This window comes from Mirounga angustirostris, unplaced genomic scaffold, assembly GCF_029215605.1.
Source record: "Mirounga angustirostris isolate CCGP_5_RB_7025 unplaced genomic scaffold, mMirAng1.0.hap1 SCAF_9, whole genome shotgun sequence".
Taxonomy (NCBI): Eukaryota; Metazoa; Chordata; class Mammalia; order Carnivora; family Phocidae; genus Mirounga; species Mirounga angustirostris.
Genome location: NW_026991717.1, coordinates 78,398,348 through 78,415,248, shown reverse-complemented (window position 1 = coordinate 78,415,248; position 16,901 = coordinate 78,398,348).

Sequence of the window (16,901 nt, the reverse complement as noted above, 5' to 3'; positions counted from 1 at the left end):
TTCATCTAAGATAGTTTAACAATAATTCTACCTGGAAAATTCCATTTTTTACCAGATAGTTCCTGTAAGTAACTTCCAGCTCTGTGATTCTATAATTTGTGACAATTTCACTCAGGTAAATATCATCTGGTAAGAATAGACAACCAGCTAATAGGCCTGAACCAGACTAGGGTTGTGCATTGGAAACAGGAATGGCATGAAGAGAGAATAAGAATAATTTGTCAAAATTTTCATTGAACTAGGTAGTGGATTTTTAACTGATTCCCTTTCCATTGTTGAATGTTTTATATTATCTCCGAGAACCATAGCCAGGACTGGGAAATCACTGGCATACTAAGTTCATGTTATTTGGCTTTAGAGTAGGTCATAGGCTATGGCGACCTACGCTAACTCTTTCAGACGACTATGAGGGGCCATCTCATAAATATCTATTTCAATGTTCTAAAATGATTAAATGACATCATGATGACTTAGTTTAAGGAAAATGTTACATGAGGGCCCTAAATGGCACCCTGGTGGTCTGAAAGAGTTAATGCAGTTTCCTTAAGTGGCCAATTCAGTGTTAGTTTGCAATGAAGAGAGCAGGGAATGTGTCCCAATAATTCACTGATAGCTTCATCTAATATAAGTATATTAAGTTGAAAGAAGTCATTTGAAGGAGTCTATAATAGAGCAGGTGGCAATTCTGATTAATACAAAAGCTCTGCTAAGGAAGGAAAAATGGAGCCTATGGAAATTCAATACCCTATGGAGAAACATTGAAATGATGCTCCTCTTAAAGAATATCTCAAGAGATCATGATGCATCACCATATATTATGTTCTTCTGAATTACAGCTGAGCTTTATGTGTAACACACTGTGAGAGCAAATAATACATTGTACTTGTGTTTTAATAGCAGAGACTGTAAAACTAAGAGAATGTTTTTTCTAATTTTTCAATGTCTTCAATATCATAGAACTATAATACATCAGAATAGCAGATAGCAATTAAAAACTAATCTCTTCTTACATTACATGAATGTTCTTACTACAAAAGTTATAAAAATGTGACCATTTTCTTTGAGGTTTCATATTATTAGATCAAATTCTACAGTCAAATTGGGCATAGAAAATGGTGAGAAATACAGAGAGAAATAGCAGATAAGCTGAAGAGAGATAACTTTTAGCATACAGGTAGTGTACACATTTTGGCCTTCAAAAATAATTTGGTTAATGAATCAATTAATAGAAGCATAGAAACATGGAACAAAAAGAACTAATCACTAATCTTTTATTCACCTTAATATTATCACATGTATAAGCACATATATAAATATGTATGTAAAGCCCAGAAACAGTTCAAGTAGAAGCATATTTAAATATATATAACAGAAATTTGTTATATGAAAAAAGAGACCTTTCAAATCTATGAGCAAGACAAGGATTTTGGAAGTCGGTATAAAGTAATTATGAGGAGAATAGATTCTCGGGTCATACCTCTTGGTTCTAATTTTAGCTCTTCTGTTTAATAGCTGTATTACCTTGAGCAAATCACTTAACTGTTCTTCACCTTCTTTATCTGAATGTTGGAGAGCATAACACTACCTACCTTGTTGGATTGTAAGAATTAATAGAGGTAATAATAAATGCAAAGCCTTTGGCAGAGTTTCTGGCTCATAGTAAAGCACTATGAATACTAGTCCTTATTATTATTCAATAAATGGCTAACCACTTAGAAAACAACAGGGTGTTCCCCTGTCATATCTATGAAAAATAAAATCAGATGGATTAAAGTATTGCATTTTAAAAGTATAACTATAAAAGTAGAAAAGACAATACCTCTGAATATTGATAATCTTGTGTTAAAGGGAAGCGGGTAGCACAAAGCCATAGACCTATGGAAGACTGCTTAAATTTTAAACTTCTGATGGAAAAAAAATATTTATAAAGACAAAGGATCCACAGCAGAATAGAAAAATATTTACAGTGTATAATACAAAGGGTTATCATAATTTATATAGAGATCTTACTATCATTTTCCTATAAAATAATATTATATCAAGTAGATATTAAACATAAAAAGATGGTATATCTTATAACTTCACTGCTCTTTCTAACCTCAGAGATTTCTCAAACTCTTAGTAACTTTTTCCCACATGAAGGAAACTACTTAAATGGTACTTCAGCTGGAAGATCTTTTCTGATCAATCTAAATGAGATCTCCCTAAATTTCTTTCCCATGGCATTATTTATTCCTTTCTATCATAGCTCTTGGTTTTCGTCACACATGTATGTGCATTGATTTCTTCCCCTTTCCCTCACTAGACAATAAACTCATGGGGATGGACCATAGAGTATTTGCCACTCTGCAGTCAGCCTCTAGCATATGGCAGGCATTTGAAGTAATGAAAATGAATATCATAAAGGGTCTTGTACACCACGTTAAGGCATTTAGCTTTTATAGCTAAGATAGTAATAGAAGAATTTTAAGCAGGATAAATCCTTCTTGGGCTTCAGTGGAGGGTGGGTGGGGAATGAACTGGAAGGGAACATGACTGGAAACCAGGTGGTGGATTAGAAAAGGAATTGAGACAATCCAAGAAATTATGAAGCTCTACACTAAGGAAGTTTAATGAAAATATGGAGAAGAGAAATGAGACTATTTGAAATTAGACTATTTTACTTGAAGCAGAGTACATCTAGGGAAATAATGAGAATGAAATTTGATTTTGGATTTTAGGCCAGATTGTAAACCTCTAATTCTATATCAAGACATTTGTAATTCTTTAAGGAGTAAAAAGTCAATGACAAATTTTGGAAATAGGGTTTTGTTTTTGTTGTTGTTGTTGTTGTTTTGTTTGTGTGTTTAAACCATTTTATTTGGCAGTACTAAATTATTGGGATATAGGGAATAGACTTCTGGGACCATACAGAAGTTGAATATTTGGTTTTATGAATCAATACTCCCCAAATCAGCCATAAATCTTTAGGTCCAAGGTCATCTCAGTGAAGACATTTTGGAATTCTGGTAATTATCATCAAATGAACTTCCTTTATGATTATCATCACTACTGCCACCACCATCAGTAATAATGGCAGCAGTGACAGCAACAACATGAACACATTTATTGAGCAATTACTCTGTATAAGGCTCTGCAGTGTGTTCTTGAGTACAGAGAAATCTGACATACTCCCTGACATTAAAGAGGGTAGAGTATATGCATTGAAATACACTAGCCATGTGGAGTAGCATGTGATAAAATGAGTTATAGGAAAGTGATTGCTGCCAGAATTCAAATAAGAGAGTTGAGCATAGTTGAAAAGTCTTTAGGAAAAGCTACATGGAGGAGGTGAGACTTGAATAGGCCTTCAAGGAAGGAACAAATTAAGATAAATATAAAGGAAGGGCAACTACTCAGACAGCATGGTAAGAGCAAAAGTGGAGGTGGAGTTCCCACATCTGTTTTAAGGACAAGCAGACATGTGGACAAATGCTTTGACTAAAGCATCAAGTTTATAAAGGGAAGTAAAGGAAGTGTTCAGAGAATTGGATGGAAACAGATTGTAAGGTGTCTTTGATGTCAAACTAATGATGGTTTATTTTGAATAGACTTACGATCACTTATTTCAAGGAAAGTGGAGAATCAATTACAAATTTTGAGCAAAGTAGCTACTTGTGGAAAGTTGTTTTTTAGAATTTTTAGAGGATGAATCTAATGAGCATGTTCTGGTTTCATCTTAGAGATGAAAATTCATGTTGATAAGACCAGTTACTATGGCAATATTTTAGGGGAAAAAAGAGAACCTTATGTGAGAAAAGAGGAGGAAATAATATGAGATTTTTTTTCTTACCTTTTATTATGAAAAAATAAAAAATAAAAAAGTAGATGGAATAATATAATGAACCCCCATATATTCACCACTGAGCTTCAAAAATGATCAATTCATGACCAATCTTATTTTATCTCTCTTCCTACCTATCTCTTTACCTCTAGGTTTTTTGAAGTCAATCATCAATACCTTTAACTTACATATATTTGAGTATGAATTTCTAAAATATAAGGACTCATTAGTGAACGTAACCGTAATACCATTATCATACCCAAATAATTAATAATTTCTTCACAATCCCAAATATGTACTTAGTGGTCAAGTTTCTAATTTTTATATGAGTTTTTTTATAATTCATTTCTTTGAATCAGTATCCAAATAAGGTCCTTTTAGTGTAATTAGTTAATGATGTTTCTTAAATATTTGTAATCTTTAATTTCATCTTACATTTCTTTTTTAATCTTGAACTTTATTAAAATGACAGAGACAATATTTGCTGATTTCATACTCATGGTAATATTTATAATGTTCTTCTGTCTCCTGTATTCCCCACAAAATGGTGGTTAAATTTAAAAGCTTGAACAGATTTAGATTTTTTTTTTTTTGACAAGAATTGTTTATAGGTTGTGCTGTGTACTATCAGGGGACACATAGTATTTGCCTGTTTCTGTGTGTGTGTGTGTGTGTGTGTTATAGGGTGTAATGGGTTTCTTTCTTTACTTTAAAAAATTATCATAAACTCATGTTAAAATATATTTGATGTATTTCAATCTATTGCAGTTATCCTTATTAATGTTCAGATTGTCCTATCTTTGCCTGATTGGGAACCTCTTTAAATTGACTTCTGCATCTTTTTGATACAACCTTGGTGGACTTTGAGAGCTTTCTAACTCCCTTACATGACAAGATGTCCCAGGATCATCTTTTAAATTTTCTACCCAACACTCAGAATCACCCATTCTCCAAGAAGACTTTATTACTTGTGTTGTGAAATGGTAGTTAAAGACTACAAATGTGGGGCACCTGGCTGGCTCAGTCGGCTGGGTGTCTGCCTTCAGCTCCGGTCATGCTCTCAGGGTCCTGGAATCGAGTTCCGCATCAGTCTCCTTCCTCAGCTGGGAATCTACTTCTCTGTCTTCCCTTATTGCCCCTCTCCCCCTTCTCATGTTCTCTCTCTCTCTCAAATAAATAAATAAAATAATTTAAAAAATTTATGAGTTTGTTGTTAGTTCTAATTCAAATTCAGGTGTACATGGTTATTACCTAACCTTATTGATCTTATATTTGTTTTCTGTTTCTCTCATGCCAACACTCCTGGTTTTCCATGATAATCATATAAAACCTCATTTTCTTTCTCCTTCAGTACAAAGACGACAGTCTTATAGTAGCAATACAGCACTGCTCCCTATAATATAAATCCTCATAACGTATGATTAGTTATTTTTTTGGACGTCAGAATATATTCAACTAAGGATATACAGACAAATTGTATTTTAAAGTCACTGTAAATATTTTCTCTTTTTGTGTTAGGTCACTTGTTTCTCCATGCCTGGATTCCATACTGTTTTAACGGCAGAAGCTTTATAATATGGGCCAGTATCTTCTAGGGATAGGTTATTCTCATTCTTCTCTTTTTCAGAGTTATCTTTTATTTCAGGGTTACTGCTACCTTTTTATATTTTATTTTTCCAAGTGAACTCTGTTTAGCTTTAAGGAAAATAAAACCCTAACGATATTTTATTGTGTTGACGTATTTATGTTGTTAAGTCTTCCCATCAAATAACATAGTATGTTTTTTTGTTCATTTACTTCTACTTTTGTGTCTTTCAGGATTATTTTGGAGTCTTCTGGATATGAGAGAGATTAAAAAGGTGAAACAATAGGACTGGAATAAAAGGGGAGAAGTAGAGAAAACCATGGTTTCCATACTCTTTGGAGAATAATTCATTTGTTGGTTTGTTTGACAGAAATGGGATTATTTGAAGAGATCAACACAGGGAATAATGGTGAGTTTTCATTGTAGTACCAGATCTGAGTTCTGTCTAAACCTTACTGGCAATTAAATATATCAATCAAATTTATATAGGAACAAATATTATTGAAATAAAATTAGAAGTAATCCCTGAAAGAGTAAATCACATAATTATTCATCCTACTTAGTCACATGACATGAAAAATTGTTCCTCTTAGAGCTGTGTAGTTCCATGCAAAATTGTAGAGATTTTCCTCTACCGCCTTTTCACGTGCTTCTCATATTGTAACACCTTCTTTGCAACTTCCCTACCCCTACTGCCACCACCCCATTCTGGATTTGAATGTCTATATCATGCTGTAGTCCTTCAAACAGCACCTATATCAGAAATGAGGGCCCCCGCCTCTGTCACCCACCTGTATCTACTGTCTACCAAATCCTGTTGAGTATACCTCCTAAAAAAAAAAAAAAAACAAGGAGATTGAGTCTACATCCTAAAAAGCTCTTGAAAAATCACTTATTCCTCTCCATTATCATTGCTTATGTCATTGCTTTACCCAGAACATCATTTTCTCACCAATTATAGTGAGATCAACTACTCATTACTCATCTTGCTTCATTTATCCTCTTGTTTCCTTTCTTATTTGACTACATGTGGCAATATTTATCCTATTTATATCTTCAAGCCATTTTCTCTACTGTTATCTGAGTCATCTTTAAAAATACAAATTAAATACTTCTATGACCCTCATTGTCTTTTTAAATTTAAATTCAATTAATTAACATATAGTAGATTATTAGTTTCATTGAAGTAGAGTTCAGTGATTCATCAGTTGTATATAAATGCAGTGCTCATTACATTTCGTGCCCTCCTTAATGCCCATCACCTTGTTGCCCCATCCCCCCCCACCTCCCCTCCAGCAATCCTCAGTTTGTTTCCTATGGTTAAGAATCTTTTATGGTTTGCCTCCTCTCTGATTACATCTTGTTTTATTTTTCCCTCCCTTCCTCTATGCTCCTCTGTTTTGTTTCTTAAATTCCAAATAGGAGTGAAATCATATGATAATTCTTTCTCTGATCAACTTATTTCGCTTATCGTAAAACCCTCTTGTTCCATCCACTATGACCCCCATTGTTTAAGCAAATTCCCAATGGATAGTCTAGAAAATGTCCAAGGGTCCCATGACAAATACTGCATATTATATTCTTAAGAGAATCACAGGGTAAATTGACTATAAGAACCCCTTCTAGTAGAGAAACCTATTTAAATGTGATCAATTTTATGGCCTGGATTTATGTGATTATGGACTATTTTAAATACACCTATCAATTTTTTGTCAATCAATTGTTCTGAAGACATAATTTAGGATATACTGACGTAAAGAATAAAGTTCAAACTTCGTTATTATGAATGACTTTAGTATTGCTGTCGCTTCATCTTCCATGGCTCCTTCATATTCCTAATATTCCATCAATGGTATAGCTTTACACAACACTGGTGCACAGTTCATACTCATACACACTGTCGACAGTTCTGAACTTGCCATCCTAATCAGTCTCTTTGTCTTTTTGTGTATGCAGTACCATTTTTCCACATTTATTTTGATCCCATCATCAGCCTAATAAATTCCCACTTGTCCTTCAAGAGCCAGTTTAGATGTTACCCCCTCAGTACCAGTTTGAGCATCATCTACACAGAGACAAAACAGAAGCGGTATGATGACTCAAAGAATACATGCAAAGTGAGACAAAAGCCAAAAACATACCTTCAGCAATGCCTATATTTAGGAATAAGTCCCCTTCCTTCAGTAAGAAGCCCCATGAAGGAGACTGAGAAGGAATTTTTAGATTTATAGGATGAAAAGCAATGGGCATTTTGTTCCAGAGGCCAGCTAAAGTGAAAAATTGTTAATAGAAAGGCTCAAATACTACAGTTATAGATAAGAGAAAGAAGAAAACTAAAAAGACACAGAATCTTATTGATGATCTTAATGAAACAGTTTGAGGAGAGTTATTGAATACTGCTAGAAAACTGTGGTCCTTTATCCACTACCCTCATACTCCAGGAATACACAGAGGACTTGAAACTCCATTCACCACCACGGAACACACACACACACACACACACACACACACACACTTCCATATAAAGAAAACCAGATGGATTGGATTGACAGTTTGGGATGAAGTTTAAGAAAAGAAGGTAAAGGATCCTGGGGTGGAGGTCATTGAGGAGGCATGGCAAATGATAAGGAAGCTATTAGAAAAGGGACTTTCCTCCCAATTCTCCTTGGAGGAGAGGAGATCCTGCTGAAGGGAAAAAGTAAAGAACTTTTGTTCACCATTCTCTGTATTTGATGTGTACTTGGTTGTCTAATAGGGACAAATTTCCCACAATTTCAAATGTTAAGGGGTTAATAAACAAGTTACAAAAGGAAGAAGATAGTGTTATAGCTTGAAAAGAAAGTAGAATTGAGGAAAGGATTTTGCTAGCCTGAACGAAGGAGACAGGAGAAAGGAACATGCTAAACAGGCAATAGAGAGGAAAGAATTAATGGAGCAGAGTACTAGAAGAAGGTATTTATATATTTGTGTTTATGTGGTATGTGCATATATAGTGTGTGTGTATGTGGTGTGTGTGTGTGTGTGTGTGTGAGATGTGATGTGGATGAGCGAGGGATTAGATCATGGTAATATGATAATATTTTTATTTCACATTCATTTCTTTGAACAATAACTCAGGTTTATAAACTATTAATGTTTGATATCCCTATACACCTCTCCCATGCACTGATCCAAGAATGTTGCCACCTTCTCACTATAACGTTATATGGATCCCATCTGTCTTACATTTCCACAAATATATTTTTTTAAATTTTTTAAAAAGATTTTATTTATTTATTTGAGGGAGAGAGAATGAGAGACAGAGAGCATGAGAGGGAGGAGGGTCAGAGGGAGCAGCAGACTCCCTGCTGAGCAGGGAGCCCGATGTGGGACTCGATCCCGGGACTCCAGGATCATGACCTGAGCCGAAGGCAGTCGCCTAACCAACTGAGCCACCCAGGCGCCCACATTTACACAAATATTAAAAAAAAAAAAAAAAAAAGCCTTACTCTATGGCCCTGTGGACATTTGAAGAGAAAACATTCTTAGTATTAAACAGGCAAAGAAAAAGAAATGTGTTTTTTTATCTTACATATAGAAAACTCATATTAAAATTCTCTCTAGACATAGAACTGACCATATATGCTTTTGACTGTTCCTTTTTATTCTCAGTATACTGGCAACATGGAATACATTTTAGAGGTTGGACCACTTAGGGAATACATATGGAACTTTTGAGCAAAATAATCTGCTAGATATTTCTGTACTGTTTTCATAATTTAATGTTATTGAAGTCAGTCCTCAAGGAGGGGAAGAGTCACATATCTCTTTTTCATTTTGGAACAATCACAACATTTAATCAGTAGAGAATTTTAACTTTATTTTACAAAATCTTTAAGGAGTGGGATTTCTTCACGATCTATGAAATGAAGGTTGAATAGAAGTAATAGGAGGCCTCCTTGGTACATTGTCACTCAAGCATTCAGAAGTTTTATCCTGCCTGGAACATTCCTTACACATGATTCTTATTTCTCAGCTTCAAACTACACCTAGGAGGAATCTTTTGTTCTCAGTGCTGCCAAAGCTCCCATCTTCCAGCAGTGACCTCAGTTTAGCACCTGCTCATAAGATGTGTTTGCACATTGTTGGTACGTTTTGGTGACATGTATGTTCCCATCAAGGAGACTGTCATAGAATTCAGGAGATGTTAACATTTTTCCATCTGTGTGTGAAAGTGACGTTTCCTGTTAATTTTGTTCTTTTGCTGAACTCTCCAAGCAAAGCCTTCTGTGGGAGGCGGGATGATGTCATTATAGTCATAGCATAAATTTTTCAACCTTTAGAATGAGACATATTGTGGCATATATTTCACTACTTTTAAAAGCAGTGAAATAAAAACTTGGAGGATGATGATATCAATTTTATATTTTCAAGTGTGGGGGTTTCCAGAGCCTTGAGAATGACTCCAGGGCTAAAATTGCCTCTGGCACATGGATTTCTTCTGTCGCCTTGGGAGAAGCAAGCCCATCCCTGGACGTCTGTGTTTATGAGGCCAACAGATTTGGCTAGTTAATTTCAGAGGTATTGAGACTTTGTGCAGGCAAAATAGTCTAGCAGTAGTTATTTAAAAATAAAAAGAAATCAAACTTCTGATTTCGGTTCTGACATGGGAAAGCTGGGAAGTTGTCACTCCCATTTTTACAACGAAAAAAATGTTGAGCAAACAAAATCAATGACTTTTCTTGGGCCTATCAGAGGACTGTGGTTGCAGAACAAACTGGCATGCTGAAATCCAGAAAGGCAAATGTGGAGTCACAGTCTCCATCTCCTTTCCTTAAGAAGAAGCTACTAGAGTCATACATTGTTGGACACACCTAAATGATAATTTTGATGAGTTGTTAGAGGCTGAGTCTGGACTAACTTGAGAGGGAGAGGTTTCTTGGGGCTGTAGCCTTAAGAGGCCCCTCACACTTTCTTGCGTTCTTCCTTGAAGACCTAAGAAAGATCCCTTCTTGGCTCTCATAGGGGAGAGGAAGAGTAGCCATTGTGAAATACTCGAAGAATGTTCTCATAACAAAGGGCTACTTACTCTTCAGAGGAAAGACTTCACCAGAGTCTTAGCTACCTAAGGGAAGGGTGTTCTCTCTACTCCAGCCTCCTGTAGCTTTTCGGTAATACCGAAGTGGGAATAAATATAAGAACTATAACTTGCAAAGGTTACATCCCAGGTGCACAGGCCCACTAAAAGACAGAGATGCATTCATAATATTGTACAATGCTTCCCCTTCCCAATTCCCTTCTATCACATGAAAACATATCCACTATAATAACGGTATTATTGCTTAAGTTGCTGAAAGACAAACTTTACCTAAGGAAGAGTTTTTAAAGAGGCCAAAGACAGTGAAGGAGGCAAAAACAAGGACATCAAAGGAATTTGAAGCCTCTGGCACAGCTATAGCAATCATTAAACACAGCCCTACTCCTGGCCACCTCAACATAAAACCTTACACTAAAGGCCTGTTTACCTCAGTTTCTATTACCTGGTACATCATGTCTGGCTTTCAATAAGAAATTACAAAGCATGCTAAAAGTCAAGGAAAAAATGCAAGCATTTTTTTGAAGATAAAGCAAGCATCAGACCAGACACAGGTGTTGGAATTATGACACAGGGAATTTAAAATAACTATGATCGATATGTTCAAGGTGCTAATGGAAAAAGTAGACAGCATACAGGAATGTATGGGTAAAGTAAGCAGAAGGGTGGAAACTTTAGGAAAGAATCAAAAGAAAATGATAGAAATCCAAAATCACCATAATGAAAATGAAGGATACCTTAGAAGTGCTCATCAATAAACTTGATACAGCTGAGAAAACAAGTGAACTTGAAGAGAGATCACTATAAACTTTCAAAAAATTAATGCAAAGGGAAAAAAGAATGAAAAAAAAAATGAACAGAGCATCCAGTAAGTGTGGCACGATTATGAAAAGTATAGCCTACATGCAATTGGAATACCAGAAGAAGAGAGAAGGTGCAGAAGAAATATGTGGGGGCACCTGGATGGCTCAGTCAGTTAAGTGTCTGCCTTCAGCTCAGGTCATGATCTCAGGGTCCTGGGATCGAGCCCTGCATCAGGCTCCCTGCTCAGCGGGGAGTCTGCTTCTTCCTCTCCCTCTGCCCCCCACTCACGCTCGCTCACTCTCTCTCTCATATAAATAAATAAAATCTTAAAAAATATATGAAGTAATAATGGTGAGGATTTTCCAATATTAGTAACAGACACTAAACTACAGATAGAGGAAGCCCAGAAAATACAAGTAGGATAAATAACAACAACAAAAAATCCAGGCATATCATATTCAAACTGTAGAGAACCACAGACAAAGAGAAAATGTTAAAAAACAGCCAGAATTTAAAGATTCTAAAGACCCCTTACTAATAGAAGAAAAACAATAAAAATTACAGCACATAGCCCTTCTTTAGATAGCAAGAAGAGAGTGAAGTAAAATATTTGAAGTGGAAAGAAAAAAAAAAAACCTCAACTTATAATCCAATATCCAATGAAATTATTTTTCAGAAGGAGAAAATATAGACTTTCTCAGTCAACAATAATTGAAGGAATTCATCACTAATAGGCCTCTTCAAGGAAATTTTTTTTTATTTTTAATTCTCTAGGGAGAGAGAAAATAATATTGTTCAGAAACTCATATATATAAAGAAAGGAAGAACATTAAAGAAGGAATAGATGAAGGCATTTTGTTAAAATTTAAACATCTTATTTTTCTTATTTTTAATTAATCTAAATGATTACTGGTTTTAGTCATAATAGTAATAATGTATTGTGTGATTATAGCCCATGGATAAGTAAAATGAATAACAGCAATATCATAAGGGAGAGAAAGAAATCAAGAGTAGTGTTACAAGTGTGCTGTGCTGGATGTGAAGTGGTTTAATTTTATTTGAGATGGACGTGGATTAATTAAAAGCGTATATGGCAAACTGTAGTGTAACCACTAAAATATGGTTAAGTATAATTGATATGCTGAGAGAGGAAAGGCAATGGAGTCATGTAAAATGTTAAATTAAAATCAGACAACGCAATAAAAGTGGGAGAGAAAGGAACAGAGAACAAATGCAATGAAAACAAAACAGAAGCATGGTAGTTATTAATCCAACTATATCAAAATACATTTTATTTTATTTTTAAGAATTTTTTTGGTAAAGATTTTTATTTATTTATTTGACAGAGAGAGAAAGAGAGAGAACACAAGCAGGGGGAGCATAGAAGGAGAAGGAGAAGCAGGCTCTCTGCTGAGCAGGGAGCCCAACACAGGGCTGGATTCCAGGACCCTGAGATCATGACCTGAGCCAAAGGTAGATGCTTAACCAACTAAGCTACCCAGGTGCCCCTCAAAATACATTTTAAATATAAATGGCCTAAACATACAAATTAAAAGACAGAGATTATTTTATTTAACTAAAAGACAAAACTGTATGATATCTAGAAGAAATCCACTTTATGTATAAAGACTCAGATAGCCTGAAAATAAAAAGATGGAGAGAGAAATATCATGTTCTACTAATCAAAAAAAAAAAAAAGCAAAGATAACTATACTAATTTCAGATATATCTGACTTCAGGAAATTATTAGGGATTAAGACAGGCATTATATAGTGATAAAGGGTCAATTCTCCAAGCAGACATAACAATTAACACACATACACATATACACCACAGCAAAAAGCATTAAAATATGTGAGATTAAAAACTGATAGAATTTCAAGGAAAAATAAATCCATTTTTATAGTTGGAGACTTCCGCACCCTCAGCAGTAACTGATAAATGAAGCAGGCAGAAAATCAGTAAGGATATAGTTGAACTGAATAGCATTATGACTCAGCCTGAACTAATTAACATTTATAGAATACTCTGTCCAACACCAGCAGAATACATATTCTTCTCAAGGTTACCTGGAACATTCATAATGATAGACCATATGCTCAGTCATAAAACATACCTTAAAAAATTAAAAAAATAATTCATACAGGGTATGTTGTCAGACCACAGTGGAATTAAACTAGAAATCAATAACACACAGAAAAAAAATCCCAAATACTTGGAAGTTAAACAAACACACTTTGAAATAATATATGGGTCAAGGAAGATATCTCAAGACATTTTAAAATATTTTGAACTAAATTAAAATGAAAATACAACCTATCATAATTTATGGGATTCAGCGAAACCAGTGCTGAGAGGGAAATTTATAGCATTAAATACATTAATTTAAAAAATCTGTAATCAATCATCTATGTTTCCACTTGGGAAACTGGAGAAGGAAGACCAATTTAAGCCTAAATCAAGTCAGAAAAAAAGAAATAATAAAAATCAGAGCAGAAATCAATGAAATTGAAAACAGGGAATCAGTAGAAAAAAAATCTATGAAAGCAAAAGCTGATTGAAATTCTATTGAAATGATCAATACAATTGATAAACTTGTAGCAAGTTAACCAAATAAAAATAGGGAATAAACAAATTCACAGTATCAGAAAGGAAAAAAGGATCATCACTACTGGTCCCAAGGACGTTAATAGAAAAAAATAACAGAATATTATTAACAACTCTGTGCCTCCAAATTGATATAAAAAATGGACCAATTCCTTGAAAGATACAAACTACCAAAACTTAAAAGGAGACTATCTAATTTGAGTAGCTTGTATCTATTAAATAAATTGAATTAACATTTACTAACCTTTCAAAAAACAAAGCATTGGTCTAGATGGTTTCATTGGTGAATTCTACCAAACATTTAAGGAAGAAATTATACCAAACCTCCACAATCTCTTTCAGAATATAGATGCAGAGCACTTCCTAACTTATTCTTTAAGGCCAACATTACCCGTATACCAAAGCCAACAAGGACATTACAAAGAAGGAAAATTATAGATCAATCTCTCTCATAAACACAGATCAAAATCCTCAACAAAATATTAGCAAATTGAATTCAACACCATGAAGAGAATAATAATAGCAGTTACAGACCAGGAGAAACATTTGCAAAACACATACCTGAAAAGAACTTGTATCCAAAATATACAAATAACTCTTAAAACTCAACAAATAAGAAAACAAACAACCTAGTTCAAAAATGAAAACAAAAATCTCACAAAAGAAGATATATAGATGGAAAATAAGTATATGAAAAGATGATCAATATCATTTGTCATTAGAAAATTCCAGATTAGAACAACAGTGAGATACTACTACATGCCTCTTACAATGTAAAATTCAAAAAAATTTAAATTTGGAAAAAAAAAAAACCCTGATAATACCAAAGGTGATGAGGATTCGGAGCAAAATTGCTGGTGAGATGGCAAAATGCTACAGTCATTTTGGAAGACAGTTGGAAAATTTCTTATAATGCTAAACATAGTCTTACCAGATGATCGTATCACAGACAGTCATGCTTCTAGATATTTATCCAAATCTTTTGCACACTTACTCCACACAAAAGCCTGCATATAAATGCTTACAACAACTTTATTTGTCATCACCAAAACCTAGAAGCAACCAAGATGTCCTTTAATAGGTGAATAAATAGTTCTATGTCCACACAATGGAATATTACTCCATGATAAAAATAAACTCAAGCCATGAGAAGACATAGATGAATTTTAAATACCAACTTTTAAGTGAAAGAAGCCAGTCAGAACAGATTATATACTATATAATTCTAATTATGTGACGTCTGGAAAAGGCAAGCCTACAGACAGTAGGAAGATCAGTGGTTGCAAGGAGGGAGGGATAGGAATTGAATAGGTGAAGCATAGAGGATTTATTGGGTGATGAAACTATTCAGCATAATCTGCAGTGATGGACATATAACATTATGCATGTCAAAACCCAGGGAACAATGCTGTACAAAGAGTAAAACAATGAATGCAAATTTTAAAAAAATATAGGAGGTCCCAAGATCTTAGGATGGAATGAAGTAGGTGATAAAAAATATAACCTTATTACCAGTATATGAAACAACCTCACTGAAGGTGGTGGGGGAAAAAGCACTGACTTAAGTAACTTTGGAAATAAGTAGAATTTGTAAGCCTAAACACAGAAGATCTGTGCACTTTATAAAGATTCTCCCCCCCACCCATGGACTATGGGTTAACACTTCTGATACTGCCATACATGTATACTAGAGGTGAATAATTAAGTAAATAGATAGTGGATTATGGGAGGCAGCTTTCTTACTGTTGGAGTTAGAATTTACAAATAAACAAAGGAAAGAGAATAGGATGGTCAATGTGTTAAAGGATTAGAGTTGGAAACATTAGTATGAACTCATGTTTAGCTTAATATAGATACACATAGTTATATTTATAGATCTCTGTATATACATGGATTAATATGTGCACAGATAGGGCGCCTGGGTGGCTCAGTTGGTTAAGCGACTGCCTTCGGCTCAGGTCATGATCCTGGAGTCCCTGGATCGAGCCCCACATCGGCCTCCCTGCTCGGCGGGGGGTCTGCTTCTCCCTCTGACCCTCCCCCCTCTCATGTGCTCTCTCTCATTCCCTCTCTCTCAAATAAATAAATAAAATCTTTAAAAAAAAAATATGTGCACAGATATTCCTTTGCTCTGTTAGCTGAGAGGACCTAAAAGAAATGACACTCCATTAGCAAAGAATACACATAGTGTCCAGATCTTGGTTTCTAATACCATTCTCCAATAAGAGGAACCAGAGCTCCATAGAGAAATGATTGATTCTAGGTGTGAGGCAGGAAATATATAAGATGAACCTGGATCATCTTATAGTACCAGAAAGTAGAGAAGTGTTACATACCCCTACTCACACATACCCACCACAGTCCATACACACACACATACTGATGGGGGTATGTTAAAAGGGACACAGAATCCAACTGAAAGAGATCTCAATAACTGGGAATAGAACCATGAACAGAGAAATAAAAAAGTAGCATGAGACTTTATTCAAAGTATAAAATAAATGCTCATAAATCCAAATTGATGTAAATAAGTGATTGAATAAATGAGGGAGAATAGATGAAGATCCCTTACGTAAGAATTCCAAAAATTTGTGTACTTTGCCCTCAAAGAAATGAAACGTAATTCCCCAGTCTTTGAGTGCTGTGCATAGTGACTCCCTTCCCAAACTACAGTATGGAAAGGGGTAAGAATAAGTACTTGACAGTGGGGAAGCCTGACAAACCATGTCAGCCAGATGATCAAGGTCCACATCAACAGTGATAAGTCATGTTGACAGTATGTAGATTGATATAATGTGAGGATAATGGTACTTCAATTCTATGATCTTCCACCCCCCAAAAACATATAACCCCAGTCTATTCATGAGAAATAACATCAGACAAATCCCAGTAGAGGAACATTTTACAAAATACTTAATTAGTACTCCTCAAAACTGTCAAAGTCACCAAAAACAAGGGAACTCTGATAACTACCAAAGTGAAGAGTAGCCTCTGGAGACCTGACAACT